We start from the raw sequence: 8,306 nt of genomic DNA, 5'->3' as shown, positions 1-8,306 counted from the left end.
TACACAAGTACTGTGCATATTCCCAAAGGAAATCAAAGTTAGAAATAAATGTCTAATACACAGCAAAATAATCAAATAAACTTTGTGGTGGCAAAGAATTAAAATGAAATCAGTGCTCTGCCATTGGTGAATAGTACCTCAGAATGTAATGCTATATGAATGTATTCTCAGCAATACAATAATACAAGACAATTCAAAGGACTCGTGATGAGACGTGATATCTGCCTCCAGAGAAAAACTGATATTGTCCAAATACAGACTGAATTCAGCATACTATTTTTCAATTTCTTTCATTTTATTTTGTTTGAGTGTGTGGGAGATAAGTTTATGTGGCATATTTATACAAAATATGCCATAATTTTACAAAATGACTAATATGGAAATGTTTTACATGATTACACATGTATAACCTATATCGGATTGCATACTGTCTCAGAAAGAGGGGAATGGAAGAAAGGAGGGGCAGAATTTGAAACTCAAAATATAACCCCCCCCAAAATGTTAGAAATTATTTTAACATGTAATTGGGAAAAATAAAATGTTATTTTTAAAAAGATTGCCATGTTGTCTGAATGGAATGAGGTATTTTATGTATTAAGAAATGAAGATGAAAATTTAAGGGAAACATGGGAAAATTTTAAAGAATTAATAGAAGATAAAATTAGTAGAGTCAAGAGAATATACACAATGACTATAATTATATAAAGGAAAAGATCACCAAGAAGAAGTTAAAACTCTGAGTAATGGGAAAGTCAATTAATGTCTTGAAGAAGAAATAATGAAACAAGTCTCTTCTCTTTTGGAAGAGAAGTGGGGGGGGGGGTCTCTTCTAGGTAAGAAGAATATGTATACCGCAAGATAAAGTTTCTGTACTGGGAATTTTTACTTGAAGATTTGTCATCATTAGAACAAGGGTTCAGTTTTGTTTTCTTTGGGGGGCAATTAGATTTTTAAAAATTCATTTTATTTTCAATTCATGGAACAAAACAAGTCCTTCCATAACAGTACAATAATAAAAAAAAGATGATTGCACATGAAACTGTAAATATACCGCGCGCAACTTGTCACTCCTTCCAAATATGCAACAAAGTTGCCATGTATTTTTTTCCTTTTTTTTTTTCCTCCTCCCCCACACTCTAGAGATGGCTACCATTACACTCCCTCCCCTAACTGCACCCCACCCCACACACACCCCTCTAAAATCATTCTATTCATACTATTTATCAGTTCTTTCTTTGGATGCAGATAGTGTCTTTCTTCACCTTTCATTTGTGTATTTAAAATAGTCAAAATGACTTAGTCATTCAAAGTCATTCTTAAAACAATATTGCTTTTACTGTATACAATATTCTCTTAGTTTTGCTTACTTCATCATTTCCTGCAAGTCTCTCTGTGTCTTTCTAAGATCATCATTACTTATACCACTGTACTATTCCATCACAATCATACGTCACAGCATGTTCAGTCATTCCTCAATTGATGAGGAACTAATGCAGAGGGAGCAGGTGAGGGTGCAGGGCTGATAATGTTGGCACCTTACTCTCATCGAAGTTGACGAGGAAACAATGTGCACATCTGAAAGGGTGTAGAGAGGTGAGAAAAATGGGGGATAGGGTTGGGGAAGAACTTTTAAAAAAGTATGTAGATTGAGTTTCAGGAGGGTGGGAGGAGAGAATGGGAGGAGCTTTCGGAGAGATGTGTAGATTGAGATTAGGAGGGGAGAGGAGGACTCTTGGAGGGATGGATGAAATGGGGGTAGTGAGTGGGGGGAGAAAATAAGATAACAGAAACAGGGTAAAAGATGCTGAGAAAGAAAACAGTGAACAAAAATAAGATGAAGGGAAATTCACAAATAGTCATTATAACTTTGAATGTAAGTGGGATGTTTATAGCATCTCTATGGTAACAAAGAACTGGAAATTGAAGGATTCAGTTTTGAGAAGATGGCAGTGGAAAATGATTTACTGAAAAGACAAAAAAATATAAATAAAATACAATAAAAAATAAATCTGATGTATCATAGCCATGACAGCAAAGAAAGTGGTATGAAAAATTTTAAGAGTCTTATTTGTCATGTTGATTAAGAAAACTTTCTATCTTTTACTGTTTATTTTCTTCCTAATCTCTCTCCTAGGCTTTGGTCTAGTCTCCATCTGTTTGTTCCACAGGTATCTTAGTTACCTGAGGCCCCCTGAAGGGAACAAGTAAGAAGCTGAACTCAAATCTTACTTCTTCACAATGCTGTCCTCCATCCCCCACCCCCACAAACTCTCCTGATTCTACTGATTGGTACCTCATTTCTGCTGATGACTCATACTCCTGACTGGGAGGTTATCTTTTAATCTTTCTTTTACTTCAGTCTCCACATCCAGTCTGAAGCTGAGTTACACTATACACAAAAGTTTCAACATTTTACAAGCTATTACAAGGAACATACAACCCAGTGGTTGCATACTTTGGAAACAGCTTTCACTGTCCTCTTTAGCTGTTACAAAATGTAGTAGAACATCCAAAAGGCATGCATGTCTGCCTCCCCCTCCCCTTCCTTCTCCTCTCCAAGGAAGGTAAACTTGGATGGCCAAAAGATGCCCAGTTGACTTGTATTTTACTGGCTCCTCTCCTGTCCTCTCCTGTCCTCTCCCCTCCCTTCCCCTCCTCTCTCCCAAAACCTTAAACCTATTGTACTCTGAAACTGGGGCTCCACTGGGGCCCTGCCTCAGGGCTCCTCTGGACCCTCCTAACTTGAGAGTGATTATCAGTACTAACTATTGCTGTTTCCCACCCAGCTTGATGTCTTTCTTTTTCCTGACCTCATTAAAGGGCCCGTGCCCTGGCTACTTCTTAAATAGGCCTATTCAATGAATGGGCGTTGGGTCACCCTAAGTGAGTATCTGCATAGAACTTGGTCTAAAGGGCCCAAGGTCTCCCAGTGCATCCTGGGCCATCTCCAGTCATCCTGATGAATATCTGGTCACTGGATTCAGGTGGCTCTGGAGGAGAAGAGAGGCTGGTGACCTGTACAGCCCTCCCTCACTCAAAACAAAGTCAAGTGCAAGTCATGTCATCATTTCTCTGATGGCATGGTCTTCTTTGGCAACGAGGGATGAACACAATTTAGGCTTCCCAAGATGTGCAAATGTTCTGACTGCTGCTGTCTCTAAGTCCTCACCATTCTGTGTATGTTGTTTCTCATAAATGAGATAGCACTTACATTATGTGTACTGTTTTCCATGCCATGGTACTTATTCAAGGTAATTTGGCTTGCTGCTCCAGTGGACAATGCCTTAAAAAGCAACAGCAAAGGCAGTTGCCACTCAGGAGTTTTCTCTTTGTTTATCTCTGGTCTTCCATGACCTCACAGAATCGTGACCCAGCTGCTGGCCATAAAGGGGCTGAGCCTGGGACGAGCACAGCCCATAAGTCTGTGGGCAAGAGGTTACAGCAGGAATTGATGACCCTAATGATGTCTGGAGACAAAGGAATTTCTGCCTTCCCAGAGTCAGACAATCTCTTCAAGTGGGTTGGGACCATCCATGGGGCAGCTGGAACAGTGTATGAAGACCTAAGGTACAAGCTCTCCCTGTAATTCCCCAGAGGCTACCCATACAATGCTTCCACTGTGAAATTTGTCATACCTTGTTACCATTCTAATGTGGACACCCAAGGCAATACTGTTTGGACATCCTCAAGGACAAGTGGTCAGCTCTCTATAATGTCAGGACCATCCTGCTATCAATCCAGAGCCTGCTGGGAGAACCCAACATTGACAGCCCATTGAACACACATGCTGCTGAACTTTGGACAAACCCCACAGCCTTTAAAAAGTACCTGCTGGAAATCTATATGAAGCAGATGACTAGTCAGGAGCCCTGACCCTGGCTGCCCAGGCCACCTTCCTTCATCTTGTATGTATGTATATGTGTGTGCATCTATCTTTTTCCCTTCCTCATAATCTGTCTTCTTCCTCTTCTGTCTTCTGTACAGGACTCTGTCATAAACTGTTTTCCTTTTTCTTTTTTTTCTTAAGCTCTAGTCCAGCCCTCAACATTAATGTATAAATAAAAGTTTTGGTTTTTTTAAAAAAACAACAACGAAGGAGGCCCAACACAGTCATAGTGTATCTGCCTTCACACTTTTCTGAGCAATCTACCATCAACTCTTCATCATTAATTATTTATACAATGGGAGACTCAAGTAGCTCCAAGTTTATTTTTTTTTTTGAGGGGAATTAAATAACCCATTTTGCCTTTGTGCACAATATTCTGGAATCCAATACTTGACCTCAATGTGATTTTTCTTTAGAAATTATCTCATAATTCTGAATGCCTAAGGATTTTGCCCATCTTCAAATGCGTTTTCCTCCAAGGGACATCTGGATAAGTCAACCTTATTCTGAGACCTGCTTACTAGCCTCTTTGTTACGTTAACTGTTTTTCACTGGTTGAATTTCTCCAAGAAATGGTAATAGAGTCAATATCTCTCTTCCATTTTTCAGATTTGCCAGGTGTTTAAACAAATTATACTAGCTTGGAGCTCATAGAATTGCAAACAGTGTTTATCTCATCTTTAACCTTCTAATTTGCTATTGATGTTGACCTTTGCTCTAATCAGTCAGTGGTTTGACTTCACATGGCCAGCTGATTCTGAAATGAACATCTCATTGATAATCGTTCTCTTCTGGACTGTGACAGTACATTCAATTTCATTTTTTTGCATAATTTTGTGCTTTCTAGCAATAGGGAAGTGCAACAACTTACCCTCTTTGCTTCCGGTTGTGTCCCCTTGGGTCAGTTTATAAGTCTAATCTCTTTTCCACATGGCAGTTCTTTAATATGTAAAGATCATAGCATATTCCCTTAAGTCTTTCCTTTTCCAAGACAGAGATACCTACGTTATTCCGTTAAATCTCATGTGGTGTTGTCTTCAGTCCCCTCACTACTATTCTCTTGATGCATTCCTATTTGCTAATGTCTTTCTTTAAATGTAGGGCCCAGAATTAAAGCTAAAACTACAGATGTGGTCTCACCAGGGAACAGTACAGTGGTCCTGTCATCACCTTCATTTTGGATATTTTATCACTCTTTATTCTGCCTAAGACTTTGCTAGCTTTAGGGGCCACCGTATTTTACTCTTGGCTGAGCTTCATATTCCACTAAAAGTCCCAGATCTTTTTCAAATAAACTACTATTTATCCATGTCTCTTCTCTGTTGCTTTTGTGTAACTTTTTAAACTTAAATGTAAGATTTTACATTTATTCCTATTTTGCTCTGTCTTATTAGAGTTGCATCCCATCTCTTTGTTCAGGCTTATCCAGATATTTTAAGAAATTAATTGTGTCATCCAACCTGTTTTTTTTTCTCTCTCTCATGTGTTCTACCAACTTGACTTATCTACCTTTTGTGTCATTGATAAAATTGTTAAAAAGTACAAGGGCCAATTGACAAAAGTTTCCTCAGGGACTATGCTGGTGACCTCCCTTCAAGTTCATGATGCCAGGGGACAATGAAGATGGAAAAGGCAAGAGCCCTGAACCAGGGAAATCAAAAGGGACACTACTGTCCCAGAACAGGCTGTAACAAGTGTGTCGGTGATTTATTTATTCCAGGAGGGCTTCAGTTTGTTGGTTCCTGGGTGGGGGTGGGGGAAGGGAGGTGTGCCATGTTAAGAATAATAATAGTTAAGTTTAGGTTTGATGTGTAATGTTTAGAATTTTCTCTGTGCTCTTTTCTACCATCCCACCATCATTATCTATTTATTTTTCTTTTCTATTAAAAGGGCCATTGCCCTGACTACTTTTTAAAGAAGTCTATTCACTGAGTAGGCATTACTTCACTTTAAGAGAGTACCTGAAAAGGCCTTAGCCTGAAAGGCCAAGGTCTACCATTGCATCCTGGGCTATCTCAAGTCATCCTGATGAATATCTGGTCACTGAATCCAGATGGCTTGGGAGGAGAGAAAGTGAGGCTGGTGATCTTGCACATCCCTCCATCACTCAAAACAAACTCAAGTGCAAGTCATGTCATCACTTCTCTGATGTCATGGTTCTCTTTGAAAACAAAGAATGAACACGCACACACGTACAAGCCTGAAGAAGCAAAAGGACTGAGCATCATTTTGCATTTTGATATATTCATAGATTGCTAGAACTTTTTTGATCATCTATTACCTAGTGGCCAACCTTATGATGATAAGCCTTTCTGAAATTAGCTTGGGGAGGTGGTTGTGGAGAGGGAATTCTACTACTCGCAGATTCTGGGCAGAAAAGTTTTTGGTTGCTCCCAGACCACTGTGCAGGCCAGGAGAGGAGGAAATTCCTCTCCCTTGATTGTGCCACTTTGGAGGAACTGAGAACATACAGGTCCCCAGAATATATCCTCCTCTTGACAAAGGATTCAAAAGTCAAGTAACTAGCTGAAAAAAATGCCCAAAAAAGAGAAAAAAATAAGACTATAGAAGATTACTTTCTTGGTGAACAGGTATTTCTTTCCATCCTTTTGGATGAGGAAGAACAATGCTTACCATCAGAAGCCTCCAAAATAAATACACAATGGTCTCAGGCCATGGAAAAGCTCAAAAAGGATTTTAAAAATCAAGTAAGAGAGGTGAAGGAAAAATTGGGAAGAGAAATGAGAGTAATGAAAGAAAATCAAGCAAGATTTTGCTAAAAGAGACCAAAAAAATGCTGAAGAAAATAATAGTTTTAAAAATAGGCTAACTCAATTGGAAAAAAAGGTCCAAAAAGCCAATGAGGAGAAGAAGGCTGTAAAAAGCAGAATTAACCAAATGGGAAAGGAGGTTCAAAACCTCACTGAAGAAAATAGTTCTTTAAAAATTAGAATGGAACAGAGGGAAGCTAATGACTTTATGAGAAACCAAGAAATTACAAAACAAAACCAAAAGAATGAAAAAATAGAAGATAATGTGAAATGTCTTGTTGGAAAAACAACTGATCTGGAAACTGATCTGGAAAACAGATCCAGGAGAGCTATGATCAAAAAAAGTGCCTAGATATCATCTTTCATGAAATTATCAAGGAAAACTGCCCTGATATTCTAGAACCAGAGGGCAAAATAAACAATGAAAGAATCCACCAATTACCTCGTGAAAGAGTCACAAAAAGAGAAACTCCTAGGAATATTGTGGCCAAATTCCAGAGTTCCCAGGTCAAGGAGAAAATATTGCAAGCAGTTAGAAAGGAACAATCCGAGTATTATGGAGATACAATTAGGATAATGCAGGATCTGGCAGCTTCTACATTAAAGGTTTGAAGGGCTTGGAATATGATACTCCCGAAGTCAAAGGAACTAGGATTAAAACCAAAAATCACCTACCCAGCAAAACTGAGTATAATACTTCAGGGGAAAAAATGGTCATTCAAGCATTCTTGATGAAAATACCAGAAGTGAATAGAAAAGTTGACTTTCAAGCACAAGAATCAAGAGAAACATGAAAAGGTAAATGAGAAAGAGAAATCATAAAGGACTTTCTAAAGTTGAACTGTTTACATTCCTACATGGAAAGATAATATTTGTAACTCTTGAGACTTTTCTCAGTATTTGGGTAGTTGGAGGAATCTCTCTCTCTCTCTCTCACACACACACACACACACACACAGAGCACAGGGTGAGTTGAATAAGAAGGGATGATATCTAAAAAATAAAATCAAGGGATGAGAGAAGAATATATTGGGAAGAGAAAGGGAGAAATGGAATGGGGCAAATTATCTCTCATAAAAGAGGCAAGAAAAAGCTTTTTCAATGGAGGAGGAAAGGGAGGAGGTGGGAGGGAAAAAGTGAAGCTTACTATCTCCACATTTGGCTTAAGGAGGGAATAACATGCTCTTTCAATTTGGTATGAAAATCTATCTTACACTACAGAAAAGTAGAGGAGAAGGGGACAAGTGGGGTGAGAGAGATGATAGAAGGGAGGGCAAATGGGAGAAGGGAGTAATTAGAAGTAAACACTTTAGGGGAGGGACAAGGTCAAATGAGAGAATAAAATAAGAAGGAGGCAGGATAGGATGGAGGGAAATATAGTTAGTCTGACACAACATGACTATTATGGAAGTCTTTTGCAAAGCTATACATATATAACCTATACTGAATTTCTTGCCTTCTCAGTGGGGATGGGTGGGGAGAGAGGAAGGGAGAGAAGTTGAATTTCAAAGTATTAGAAATGAATGTTGAGAATTGTTTTTTCATACACCTGGAAAATAAGAAATACAGGAAATGGAATATAGAAATTTATCTTCCCCTACAAGAGAGAAGATGGGGATAAGGGAAGGGTGGGGTGTGATAGAAGGGAG

At 38.8% G+C, this 8,306-nt stretch overlaps 1 pseudogene; it reads left to right on the top strand.

Annotated features, from left to right (window-relative positions):
* Positions 1–3,349: 3,349 nt before the first annotated feature.
* LOC140511682 (ubiquitin-conjugating enzyme E2 C-like) lies at positions 3,350–3,873 on the top strand (annotated as a pseudogene).
* Positions 3,874–8,306: the final 4,433 nt, after the last annotated feature.

The sequence above is a fragment of the Notamacropus eugenii genome, chromosome 6, assembly GCF_028372415.1.
Source record: "Notamacropus eugenii isolate mMacEug1 chromosome 6, mMacEug1.pri_v2, whole genome shotgun sequence".
NCBI classification, from domain to species: Eukaryota; Metazoa; Chordata; class Mammalia; order Diprotodontia; family Macropodidae; genus Notamacropus; species Notamacropus eugenii.
Note: the sequence above shows the minus strand (reverse complement) of the source record. Positions and strands in the feature narration are given on the sequence as shown.